At 33.2% G+C, this 14536-nt stretch overlaps 1 long non-coding RNA gene across 1 annotated transcript in view; it reads right to left on the bottom strand.

The window, feature by feature from the left end:
- The window catches only part of LOC309615765, a 268971-nt gene that overhangs the window by 56192 nt on the left and 198243 nt on the right, over positions 1 to 14536 (bottom strand). The gene's annotated exons all lie outside the window — the stretch shown is intronic.

Here is a 14536-nt window from a genome sequence, read left to right as displayed (position 1 = left end):
TGGATGACCTAGAGACTATCATACAGAGTGGAGTAAGTCAGAAAAAGAAAAACAAACATCATATATTAACACATTTATGTGGAGTCTAGAAAAATGGCATAGATGATCTTATTTGCAAAGCAGAAATAGAGACACAGACGTAGACAAGAAACTTATGGATACCAAGGGGGAAAGGGGGTTGGTGGGATGAATTGGGAGATCGGGATTGACATATATACACTGCTATGCACAAAATAGATAACTAATGAGAACCTATTGTGTGGCTCAGAGAACTCTATTCAGTGCTCTGTGGTGACCTAAATGGGAAGGAAATCCTAAAAAGAGGTGATATATGTATATATATAGCTGATTCACTTTGTTGTGCAGCAGAAACTGACACAGCAGCATAAAGCAACTATTCTCCAATAAAAAGTTTCTTTTTAATTAAAAAAAAAGAATAACATTTGGGAGACAATACAGGTAGACATGAATTAAGGCAGTGGGAATGGAGAGGAGGGAACTTATTTGGGGAACATTAAGGTATGGAATTTTAGAATGACAGGGGATAAGGGAGTGGGAAAGTAAAGGAAAACTGACAGATGTGTGGAAAACTGATGGGATGGTGATACCATTAGTTGAAAAAATAAATCCAGTTTTGAGTGAGTATAAATTTGAAGATACAGAGTTTGAGATTTTTATGGGATATTCAGGTGGGAATCTCTGCTTGTCAATTAGAAGTATATTTCTGGGACTGAAATGAGATGTCCATGCCAGAGATAGAGATTTGGGGGTTAATCAGCTTATAGACAGCAGCTAAATCCATGGGAATAAATGCAATCCACTGATGGTTTATAGAAAAGCGAAGGAGGGCACTTCTGGTTCTGAAATATGGCAGACCAGGAACTTGAGAACCTATCTAATGTAAACACACAAACATGTAAGATACAATGCAGTAAAGCTTATTAGAGCAGAGCTGCACTCAGAAAGTAGTGGATGGACTGGGAGTTTGGGGTTAGTAGATGCAAACTATTACATTTATAATGGATAAACAACAAGGTCCTACTGTATATCACAGGGAACTATATCCTGTCTCCTAGGATAAACCATAATGAAAAAGAATATAAAAAATAATGTATATATGTATATAACTGAGTTACTTCTCTTTATAGAAGAAATTAATACAACATTGTAAGTCAACAATATTTCAATAAAAATTTAAAAAATAAATATAATGATAAAATTGATATAGTTACATTTACAAGATTAAGAAAGTAGAAATACTAAAAATGTTACTCAGAATTTCACTACACTATAAAACTGTTACTTCTGATTACAAAGGAAGGTATCTTATAGACAGGTAAATAAATGATTGATTTTGAAAATATTTCAAATATCAGAATATGAACAGAATAAAATTTAGGAACTACATCCTAAAAACAAAAAATAAAAAACAGTATGACATACGAACATGCCATCTCTCTATAGGAGTAGATAATATAGTCAGATATTTAAGTCTACTGTTGCACTGGAAATAATTAGCTGAAATACATGTGTGGCCTATACCAGTTTCTTATACTGAGAAAATATAAAACCCCATCACGAGTAATACAAAATCATTTGTTAATCAAATTTCATTGAAATATTCTATTTTATGGTAAAATTTTAATTTTGTGAGGAAAATAGTTTAGAAGAAATTTTTAAACATTGTCAGTTTTAGCAGCTCCACTCATAGAAATAATCATCATTTCATTCCTGCAAGGATACTGGTATTCTGAAGGGATGCAGAATATTGCAGAATATAGTTAAATTGCTAAATTCACAAGATTCACTGGATTTTTGGCTCAAGTATCACTGAGTGATGGTTCAATTTCATATCTATAGTTAAGAAAGCTTAAGCTTTATTACCTTAAAGTAATATTTGATCTGGGCATTATTAAATTGAGGTTATAAGCTGATATACAGGTATACTATTTTTTACTGTGCTTCACTTCATTGAGCATCTCAGATATTGCATTTTATACAAATTGAAGTTTTGTGGCAACTCTGCATAAAGCAAGCCTGTAGGCACCATTTTTCTAACAGCATTTGCTCCTATGTGTTTCTTGGTTACAGTTTGGTGATTCTCACACTATTTCAAACTTTCATTATTATTATATTTGTTATGGTGGTCTGTCGTCAGTGATTTTTGATGCTACTCTTCTAATTGTTTTGGCATGCCACAAACCATACCATAAAAGACAGCAAACTTAGTCAATAAATGTTGTGTGTGACAATCTGCTCCACTGACCAGCCATTCCCCCATCTTTCTCCCTATCTTGGGACCTCCCTCTTCCTGAGATACAACAATATGGAAATTAGACCAATTAATAACCCTCCAGTGACTTCTAAGAGAAAGAGTCACACATCTCTCACTTTAAATCAAAAGCTAGAAATGATTTAGCTTAATGAGGAAGGCATGTAGAAAGCTGAGATAGGCCAAAAGCTAGGCCTCTTGCACCCAACAGTTAGCCAAGTTGTGAATGCAAAGGAAAAGTTCTTGAAGGAAATTAAAAGTGCTATTCCAGTGAACACATGAATGATAAGAAAGAAAAACAGCCTTCTTGGTGACATGAAGAAAGTTTTAGTGGTCTGGATAGAGGATCAAACCAAATGCAACATTCCCTTAAACCAAAGCCAATCCAGAGGAAGGCCCTAACTCTCTTCAATTCTGGCAAAGCTGAGAGAGATGAGGAATATGCAGAAGAAAAGTCTGAAGTTAGCAGAGGCTGGTTCATGAGGTTGAAGGAAAGAAGCCATCTCCATAACCGAGAAGTACAAGGTGAAGAAATAAGTGCTGATGTAGAAGCTTCAGCAAGTTATTCAGACACTCTAGTCAAGATAATGAAGGTGGATACACTAAACAACATATTTTCAATGTAGACAAAATTACTTTATATTAGAAAAAGATGTTATCTAGGACTTTCGTAGCTAGAGAGGATAAGGCAAAGCCTAGCTTCAATTCTTCAAAGGACAGCCTAACTCTCTTTTTAGGGGTTAATATAGTTGGTGACTTTAAGTTAAAGACAACACTCATTTATTACCATTCCAAAAATGGTACGGCTCTTAAAAATTATACTAAATCTAGTTTTCCTGTGCTCTATAAATTGAATAAAAAAGTCTGGATGATAGTACATCTGTTGACAACATGGTTTATTGAATGTTTTAAGCCCAAAGTTGAAACCTACTGCTCAGAAAAAAAAAAAAAAATTCTTTAAAATATTCCTGTTCATTGACAAGGTACCTGGTCATCCAAGAGCTCTAATAGAGATGTACAAGGAAATTAATGTTATTTTCACACTTGCTAATACAACATCTATTCTGCAGCCCATGAATTAAGGAGTAATTAGACTTTCAAGTCTTATCATGTAAGAAATGAATTTCATAAGCCTATAGCTGTCATAGATAGTGATTCCTCAGATGGATCTGGGCAAAGTAAATTGAAAACCTTCTGGAAAGGATTCTCCCTTCTAGGTGACATTAAGAACATTTATAATTCATGAGAAGAGGTTACAGTATCAACATTAATAGGAGTTAAGAAGAAATCGATCCCAACTCTCATGGATGACCTTGAAGAATTCAAGACTTCAGTGGAGGAAGTAACTGCAGATGTGGTGGAAGAAGCAAAAGAACTAGAATTAGAAGTGGAGACTGAAGAAGTGACTGAATTACTGCAATCTCATGATAAAACTTTAATGTATGACGAGTCGCCTTTTATGGATGAATGAGGAAAGTGGTTTCTTGAGATGGAATATACTCCTAGTGAAGATGCTGTGAAGATTGTTGAAATCACAACAAAGGATTTAGAATATTACATGAACTTAGCTGATAAAACAGCAGCAGGTTTTGATAAGCAGCAGGTTTTGTAATTTTGAAAGAAGTTCTACTGTGGGTTAAACGCTATCAAACAACACTGCATGCTACAGAGAAATCATTCACGAAAGGAAGAGTCAATTGATGAGGAAAACTTCATTGTTGTCTTATTTTAAGAAATTGCCACGGCCACCCCAACCTTCAGCAACCACCACCCTGATCAATCAGCAGCCATCAACATCGAGGCAAGACCCTCCACCAGCAAAAAATTACGACTTTCTGAAGGCTCAGATGAAGGTTAGCATATTAGACCAATAAAGGTTTTTAAATTAAGGTATGTATATGTTTTTTAGACAAAATGCTATTGTATACTTAATAAACTATGGTATAGTGTAAACATAAATTTTATATACACTGGGAAACCAAAAATTTGTGTGACTCTACTGTGATATTCACTTTATTGTGGTATTTGGAATTGAACTTACAATATCTCTGAGGTATGCCTGTAGTTATAATTCTAAAATATCAGCTAATTGGAAATATGTATGACTAGGATATTTTGATAGTCTATCAACTTTCTGTCCTTTTCATATAAACATTAAGGCCATAAATTTGATTATTATTTATCAGAAATAAATCATTTTTTTCAAATTAAAATACATGTTATCTCTTCCACATTATCAAATGCAATTAAGTTATTCTCAAAAACAAAATTTTCAAGGGGAGGGGGTTGATAATAACAACAACAAAGTGAAAATACAATTCTCTATGTTGTTACCTAAAAAGTAAACTAAAAGTTAAAATTATTTATAATAAGAGAAAATTAACTATATCTATGTATATATGTATATGCTTTCTATGTAGGGATAATTTGTATCTTATATAAATATATATTATATATACTAATATATATATATATATATTATATATATATATATATATATATATATATATATATATAAAATTTCTGGGAACTAAATATATAATGTTTACTTATGAAAATAACAGATAACTCCTTACATGATAGAGAGAAATTATAACAAAGTTTCTTAAAAGATCTATGTTTGTGTCAAGTACAGTTTAAGAGAAGGGAAGACTAAACAGTTTATGTGCTATAATAATTCTAGTAACAAGGAGGAAGAAAAAATATCAGCATATTAAATTATGTATTATAAATTCAACCTGATAATCTAGAATCCAGTGATAATGACAATAATACATTCATAAATTATACTTAGCATTCATGGTTACATGAAACACAAACTTTCAAGAGAAAACAAATACTCAATATATTATAATTAATTGGGATACAAGAAACTTAGAAATTTAGAATATAAATTCAAATTAGAATAGTCCAGAGTAAAAGACAGAATACCTATTGATCATTATAAGAAAACAGGATATTTATTAGTGCTTTTCACGTTGAATAAGAATTGGAGCCAAAGAACTGTCCAAACTAACCCACATTTATAATGAGAGAGTCAGCTTTGCACAGTGTCAGTGTCGTAGCCAATGAGGTTTACCAGATGCGCGATTATTGTTAATTGAAAAATTTTCCCAATAATGAGAGAGTCAGTCAGAGTCAGAAGATTTCATTAAGACTAAGAGGTGATCATGACATATTCCTTAAATTTTCAGGCTCCATAAAAAATACCGGGCAGGAAAAAAGTCAGAGTGAGTGTGGAAGAGAGGGAAACACAACTGCACTGTCAGTGTAGTCAAACAGTGTCCAAGTTTTGGAGAAGAGTGTGGTTTACTCTCCCATTAGCCAAGTGTATGTATGTGTGTGGATATGTGTGTTTTCTAAAAGGAGAGATTGAAAGTTTGTCACCTGGATTTTAGGCAAAAGGAAAGAAACCTTTCTAAAAGGTTTAAAGAAAACCTTTACTTGAAGACTTGACTCTATAAAATATCTGGAATTTGTGTGATGTTGTCTTGAAAAATGACAAAGAAAAAGTTGATGAAATGGTGACTTCTTTAGGATTAAAAATTGGAGCTCAGGTGGCATGACATTCAGATCCTTAAGTTCAAATTAATGCCATCTGTAGTCAGTGACTACCCATATCCCATGCTGTTCTTGCTACAGTGTGTGAGAAACTTCCTAGTCCCCTGGATATTACAGCTGAGAGAGAAAAGAAACAAGATGATGTGCACAGCTTAACTCTCTTTCACCAAAACCCAGGCACTAAAACTAAAACTTTTATGAAATATGGAAATGAATATACTGCTCTAGTTATTATCTTTGTTTCCAAAATGTTTGCAATTGATGCTAAGGCTTTGACTTAGAATAAGCCAAGATTGTCCGTTCAAAAAGAAATCGCTCAGAGTCGTGAGCATGCAAGGCTAAGGCACATGAAGAAGCTTGTAGCAGCACAGGGGCAGGCACCCTTGGAGCCCATCCAGTATGGGCGTGCTCTTGAAACAAGTCCAAAGGTAGAAGAGCCAAAAGGTGATGAGCAGCAGGTGGAGAGTATGACCTCTAAAACCTGTGCTCCAGGAAAGAAACAACTAAGGGTCTTTTATTGCATTTGCTCGAGTATTCAGTGGCATGGCTCAAAGGTGAAAGAAAATTTTGTCTTGAGGCCCAAATACAGTTCTGTTGAGTTTTTGTAGTGTATAGCTTTAGGCTTCTCAACTCCGGTAGATGACCTTCCCCAAGTTCCCCACATGGCATGCTGTAATCTGGAGAACCTGTATCTTCTGCTAGGAAGGGAGATGGGAGACCTAGAGGAGGTACTTCTAGGAAATGTGCTAATAAGATGCCAACAAGAATTTGTGCTGAAATCTGCAACACTGTGCAACTTGTCATCCTGCCCGCCATTTATATCACTCAACTTTGAAGCACCCCTATTGTGAAGGTTGCTGTTGGACCAAAATACCCAAGTGAAATGACTCAGTCTGTCAAAGAAATTAAGCTGTTGAACCAAGCTGATCCCTGTGTCCAGATCTTAATTCAGGAAATGGAAGAGCACATCTTTATATGGAAGAAAAGATTGTGGAGCAGGCAGAAAAGCAGAGAACCCTCAACAAAAATAAATAACTACTACTATAAACAGATTATTTTCTTCATAATAAATTAAAAAGAATTGCCTAGCATTTGATATTGGGAAGATATTGCATGCTGCAATATCTCTGTGCATTCACTTTCAATAAAGTTGATCCATATAAGTATCTCCTAAAAATGCCAAAATTCTCCTGTCCATCTCTGAGCAATGGAGAATAGAATTGAAGAGATATAGAGCAAGGATAAAAACGATAGGAAAGCCAACATTCCACACTGTGCTTCCAGGACAGAAGGAGTGAGTTTTTTCATAGGTCAAGTGGAAACCCCAGAAATGAATAGAGCTTGAACTGCTGTTATTTCTCACAAGAGGATTGTCTGCAGATAATGAATACAAAGAGCATGAACTGTGGATCCATGGGTGGCAGGAGGTAAGGGGATTCCTATAAAAGGACTAGGTCAAACTAAGTCTACATAGGTAGAATCTTTCCCGGGTCCTTCAAAGAACTCACACATAAATCCCTTGAAAGAACAAGTCCTTGGAATATGCCACATAGAGGACATGAATGACCAATCAGGGCCAACCAGAGTGTCAAAAACAGCAAAGTAGAATAAAGCAAGTGTCAGTTAGGTAAAAAATGCTTCCTTTCCCACCTTTCTTCAATCTCCTCATGAATTTGGAAAAATCTAGCCTCGAAAAGGAAATTTGAAAAAGTGAATTAAAGCTAACCATAAACTTCCTTTTTTATTCCCACCATTTACAGTCCCAGAAAAAAACATGAAATGGGCTCTGTACTTGAAGGAGGAGAAAAATTAAAATCAATTCATCCTTAACTTGATTGATCTTTAAAACTTCTAAGTCACCAGAGAATTTTGGTATCTGCTCAAGATATAACAGAGATAAACATGGAGATTTGACAGAGCCTGATTAAATTCAGTGAATTTACAAAAATGTCATTTATACCCCTCTGTTTTGAGACTCCTCGATATACTAGCTGCTACATTTATAACATTCTTCAATAGCTATGTTCCTTTTAATAGAGCTGTATTACTTTCAATGCACTGCAAAGACTCTTTAAATATGTACGTGACTTAAAATTGTTTATACACTAAAAGAAAGGCTCTATTAATTTAAAGGAAGTAGTACAATAGAAGCATATATGGAAAGAGACTCAATTAATACTTATGCTTCCTCCTGGTGCCCTAGATATTTCAGAGGTGGCAATGTCATAACTGATATCATTTCCCTATATTATTTTAGAAATGGATAGGAGGAGACTAAATAAGATTTAACTCTGTCTTTATATTGAACAGAAAACATGGTAATGGAAGCAACAAGAGTCTCCAAAAATTTTTCTTCCTCCTTCTCTATTCAAGAAATATTTATTGGCAAAGGAAAATGTTTCACATTTTTTTAGAAGTGACTCTTAAGCAATATTTATCTTATCAATAAATGTTTTTTCTCTTCAAACAAGCACCCTCAATGCAAATACAAAAAATATATCTCTAATCCACATAGCTTGCTTTCTTAAATTAGTCACCTAGAGGATAAGTAATAGTCCTGTACTTGAATACATCATTTACTCTGGTAACCTATTTTTTTTTTTCAGAAAATTCATTGAATTCAAAGCTAATTACTCAAAGGTAAGATTTTGTTCTCTGATTTATATGAAGTGTACTATTCAGCAAAAGCCGTGGTTAAGCTTGACACGTGATAGATACATAGATACATAGTTTTTAGTGACATATATTGAATTTGAAATCAAGACTATTTTATTCAGTTAAATTTTAAGCATCAAAGTTTCTGAATACCAGTCCTAAACTAATTTCATTCTAATGTAATGTTTTATGAATAATGTCTAATTTTGCGCAGTGATTTTTTAAAAAAAACTATTTATTAGAAATAATACCTGAGAAGTTATAAAAGGGGAAAGCTAGCTGCATGTGATAAAAATATTGATCAAGTTTCGAGTGGGACAGAATATTTGAAAATCATTTTTTGAAAATCTATCAATACTTTGTTTTGTGTCATCAATTCAAGCAATTTGTTAGCCTAGTGCTATTTCTCTGAGGGAAGATATATAAGAGGTGGTCTGCCTTTTGTTTATAAAAGCCTACTCCCTGTGAATAGTCTACAAAGGTGGATTTCTAAAGCTATTACAAAGAGTTGAGAGACATGTTGGTGCAGGGAAATAAAGGAAAATTCTAGAGAGAGAAAGAAACTATTTGAAGCTTAATTCTATGAAAGAGTCTAAGGGTGATGGAGAAACCTCAAGTATTTTTTGGGACATGATAATAGAATGTGTATCCGTGTATGAATACACATGGCTCTTATTCATTATTCAGTTTGACAAGATATTCATTGGGCTCTTTCCATATGAAGAGATGCATACCAATTTTATTGATCTTAATCAATGCAGTATTAAGTAAATCATTTAATTTTAGGAAGGTCAACAGTCCAATTAAATGTAAATATTAAGTATAAATTTTAACTGATGGGAAATAGTATTTGCTTAGGTCAACACCAGATATTAGTGTATTTTGACAAGTAGCATTCAATTATTGCAGTCCATACCTCTGTTTCAGTATTGAAAAAGGGTACCATCTAACCAATATTTTAAACTATATCATACCACCCTACTCTACACATAGTCCCATAATTGGTAATTTCAGCTATCAAGAGATTACCAATAACTAGAAAGGAACATCAGTGATCATAACAGTCCTTGAATAAAGCCTTTATTTATAGATTATTTACTCATAGCCCATTTTCACACAATTTTCATTTGCTTGGTTAGCTTGTTTCCAGTATTATAAAAATTAAAACTCACAAGTGAGTAGGCTGATAAATACAGGCACAGTAAGAACTTTTTAATTATGAAAGACTGACCATAACAACAAGATACCCAAATGTGTAAATACACATAATATTATTAAATTTATAAAATAAGCACGAGTATAAAAATCTACATAAATGAAACAAAACAAATCAATTAAATCCTAATGAAAATTTTATTTTAGTTATTTTATATGCTGGTCTTTTTACTGTAAAAAGACAATTCCCACCTCTCCATCACCTTACACACACACACTCCTAACAGCACATCCTAATGATCCGATTCCTGCCACATTTATGCATCAGAATTCCTCTTGTGTATGTTCGTTAAAGAAAAAAAACTTTGGAGACAAGTTCTGGAAAAAGAAGAAGTATATAGTCGTGAAAATCTCTTATTCCTATTGGATATCACCCCTGTTACTATGATAGAAGGAAATGAAAATAAGAAGATATTCTGATACTCTGAATAGAGGCAGAACTGCTTCCAGCCCAAAAAGAGGAGGGCATTTTGTACACTTCAGGCAGCACATGTTTGGATTCTCTGGGAACATCAGGACACAGCAATCATAACCAAATATACTTGGCAAGCCTGTGTAAGAGAGTGGAAAAATGGAGGCTACTCTAAGTAGCTTGCTAAAGTAAGAGAAAAAGAAGGATGGAAATTCTGAAGGATAACTGCAGACTTACGGTGCAACAAATATACTACATGGATGATCCTCAGGAATGACTAATAGACCCTTCGGGTAGATCTGAGATTCTGTTTTAACTTATTTAATAATTAGCACTGCAGTAGATATTTAAGATATGAACATTTTGGTTTCTGGTAATGAAATAAGTTCTTCAGAAGTTTCATTTATGTACAATTATTCATGCCCAGGTAAAGTTGGTATTTCCCTACTGTCTTGCACTCTGATTGCTATTCTCAGGAGTTTTACAAATTTCAACTGAAGGTGGTTGAGGCAAAGATCCATATCTTACACTTTTAAGAGAACTTTACTCTGAAATCCTGACTCAATGCCTACTTGGTGATTCCAACTGGACAACTTTTCACTTGAAATCTAGCCTTGAGCTCTAAGCAGTTTGCTCCTTGATGATTCTCCTGCGTCCTCTGGCTGCCCCTTTAGTCTTCTTGAATCAACAGTTCTTCTTAAGTAGAGAAAATAAAGCTCCAGGCCAAAATAAGACAGAAAGAGCAAAGAAAAAAAAAAAAAAAACAAAAACTGGCAGTCTTTCTCTCTTGTGATTCCTTTACTTCATTCACTAAGGCTACATACTCAGTTTTTATAAAGTGAGAGAATCATGATGGAAAGGAGAAAAAAAAAAAAAACGATATAATTCCCTTTTCATTGAAGGTTAGGTAGTATTCAACATTCTTCCAATGATTGCTGGTCTATTTCATTAATACATATTTGTGGTGGTTTTATTATGCTGTAATCTTTCTCAGTACTCCTTTTGTATGTCCATCATACTAAGTGGTCTCCCCTACCACCTTAAAGGGACAGGGATGCTTTCAGTAAATTTGGGGCCAATTTGTATTTTGCCTTCTCTCTTTTTATTTCATTTCCATGATAATTTTTATATTTTAGTAATATCTAATGGATTATTTGCTATAAATAAGTAAAATATCTGTCCTAAGTACATCATATAGTAGACAATATACTTCACTTAAAATGTGATATATCTTAGAATTATTATGGATTTTTTAATGTACAATTATGATATGATAGACTATTGAAAGACAGTCATGGTGGTGTCTTGGTTTAACATAATGGCAATAGAGTTTGAAGAAAGAAAATGGCTTTACATCACTAGTAGAATGAATACCTTTTGGCAATAGATTAAGTATGAGTTCTGAACATAAGTAAAAATTTAATTCTATCTTAAGTAATTAGTTTCTTAAGGATGAAGAAATCAAGTTGTTTGTGCTAGTATTGAATTAGATACTCAAGTACCTGGGAAAAAAAGACAATCATTACATACACATTTAAAGCTTGCAAAAATCTTAAGTGAGAAACACGTTTGCCAAATTTTGGTATAGAGGTGACATTTAAAATCACAGAGATAGATGAGCTTGCCTAAGAAGAGAGAAGGGGCAGATATTAGTAGATGCTCAGAACTTGGATTCAGCAACTGAACAATTAGTGATCTGGGGGATGCTGCCTGCTAATATATAGTCTTTTTAATATGATTCTAGTCTGGAGGGTTTTCAGGTCATATCATCTTAAAGAATTAGAACTCTGAGTTTTTCCTATTTTAGGGAGTGTATTTATTTTTGAATATTGTTATTTTTCAAAAGAATGGTCAGGTTTATTTTACATTATAACAATTAACATTTATTTCATCTTTGCTTAATTTTCAGTTTATCAGCTACCATGAAACAATTTGCACTATTTGATGCTTTTTATACTTTTACAGCATGCAGTTATGAAGAAAAGATACTATTTTATTTGTATTTATGAAATGTTAGATTTTTAGATATTTAAACTGTACTTAATTTAATATAAAATAGTGATTTAATATAAATAGATTTAATGATAAAAATCATTTAAACTTTAAAAAAAATTATTGCAGTATAGTTGATTTACAATGTTGTGTTAGTTTCAGATGTACAGCAAAGAGAATCAGTTATACATATGCATATATCCATTCTTTTTTTTTTTTTTTTTTTTTAGATTCTTTTCCCATATAGGTCATTACGTAGTATTGAGTAGAGTTCCCTGTGCTATACAGCAGGTTCTTATTAGTTATCTGTTTTATATATAGTAGTGTGTCTATGTTAGTCTCAATCTCCCAATTTATCCCTCCCCCCCATCCCCTGGTAACCACAAGTTTGTTTTCTACATCCATGACTCTACTTCTGTTTTGTAAATAAGTTCATTTGTACCCTTTTCAGATTCCACATATAAGCAATATCATATATTTGTTTTTCCTGTGTCTGACTTATTTCACTCAGTATAACAATCTCAAGGTCCATTCATGTTGCTGCAGATGGCATTATTTTATTCTTTTTTATGGCTGAGTAATATTCCATTGCATATATGTACCACAACTTCTTTATGCATTCCTCTGTTGATGGATATTTAGGTTGCTTCCATGTCCTGGCTATTGTAAATAGTGCTACAATGAACATTGGGGTGCATGTATCTTTTTGAATTAGGCTTTTCTCTGGGTATGTGTCCAGGAGTGGGATTGCTCGATCATCATCAAAAAACCTATAAACAATAAATGCTGGAGAGAGTGTGGAGAAAAGGGAACCCTCATACACTGTTTGTGGGGTTGAAAATTGGTACAGCCACTATAAAGAACAGTATGGAGGTTCCTTAAAAAGATAAAAATAGAACTACCAAAGCATTTAAACTTAAATATCAGCAGCAATTAGGTAACTTAATACAGTTTTATCTGGATGTTGAAGATATTTATTTAAAAAATCTACATATGTTTGGAAAGAAATTTCCAGGAAAATTCCATATTCTCCTTACAGTTGTGCTGAGAGATACTGGGAGATTATGAATAGTAAGTAAGAAGGAAAATATATCCTTAACAATTGAGGGGATGGTAACAACAGAAGGCAGACCTGAAGTAAAGAATATATTTATGTTACGGGGTAGGTTATTAAACAGTCTCCTTTGGAATGCCATGAATAATTATTCCAGAAATTCCCTAGCCAGGTCCATTTCACTCTTGGAAACTTGAAGCCCTCAGTTCTTACTAGGAGTTCTGGTTAACTTGCAAAGAATCATCCAAAATAAATATTCATTACAACCAGGGTTAAAAAAAGAAGATAAGATATTTCCAAGGTAATAATAGTGCAGGGACAGGAATGGGAATTGGATTTCAATTCTTTGTGTGTCCTCCATTTCCTGTCATGGGAAAGGAGACTTTTTATAAATGGGGCTTCTCTATGTAGCAAAAGTAGGGGGTCACATAATTCAGCACTTCTTGTACAAATCTTTTATATTTAGCTTGTTATAGTGTCTCTACAGTTAATTTCAGAAAGGCCAAAATATAGATGAGTCAAATCTAAATTTAAATTCTAAAATTAAAAAAAAAATCTTTTATTCCTCTTGTCTTACCTGCTTGATTTATCCCATTGGATTTCCCATTGGCCTTTATGCTTTGATTCTTGCTATTAGAGAGGGGAACTAATTCATAAGTTTTTTTATCCAGAAGACAAACTCTCCCAGATAGGACAAATCATATGTTTGCTGATATTTACCCTTTAGACCATTTTTGACATTTAATATTTAAGGATTTCTCTATTTCATACACATCTGAGTGACAACTCCTAACCTTTTTTTTTTATTTGGAAATCTATAAATATTGTACATACTGCCCCCATGCAGGACATTCTGGAATACGATAAAATGAGAGTTGGTTACTCGGTTAATGTTTTATCAATATGTCCCATTTTATTTTTATAGCAAATAACTCTTTATGATTTTAGTTGGGAAAAAAGCAACAATACACAAAACACTGAAAATCAGTACTGAGTTGTAAAATAGATGAATATTTTACTCACCTTTCATCCTGTGAAAATGCATAAGATCGCATAATTAATAGAAGACTTCAGCAAAATTCCTCAAAACATTTCAGTCAAGGGTATCAATTCACAAAAGATAGCCACACTAACTAAAAATATGAGCTTAGCTATTTTGAATGTGGATGCATATGTCTTTGTGTATGTGTTTTTTTAAATTTTGGTAGGCAATTCAATTGTAACAAATGTACTACTAAAGAAATAAAACACGTGCTCAACAAAAATTGGAACTGAGTGCTGTGCTTAATAACTAAATCATAAATTTTATTTCTGTGAAATGTATTGACACATGTGATACAAATTTAACTCTTAAGTAACCATGCTATTTAAAGAT

The sequence above is a fragment of the Balaenoptera borealis genome (assembly GCF_965194805.1).
Source record: "Balaenoptera borealis genome assembly, chromosome: 18".
NCBI classification, from domain to species: Eukaryota; Metazoa; Chordata; class Mammalia; order Artiodactyla; family Balaenopteridae; genus Balaenoptera; species Balaenoptera borealis.
Note: the sequence above shows the minus strand (reverse complement) of the source record. Positions and strands in the feature narration are given on the sequence as shown.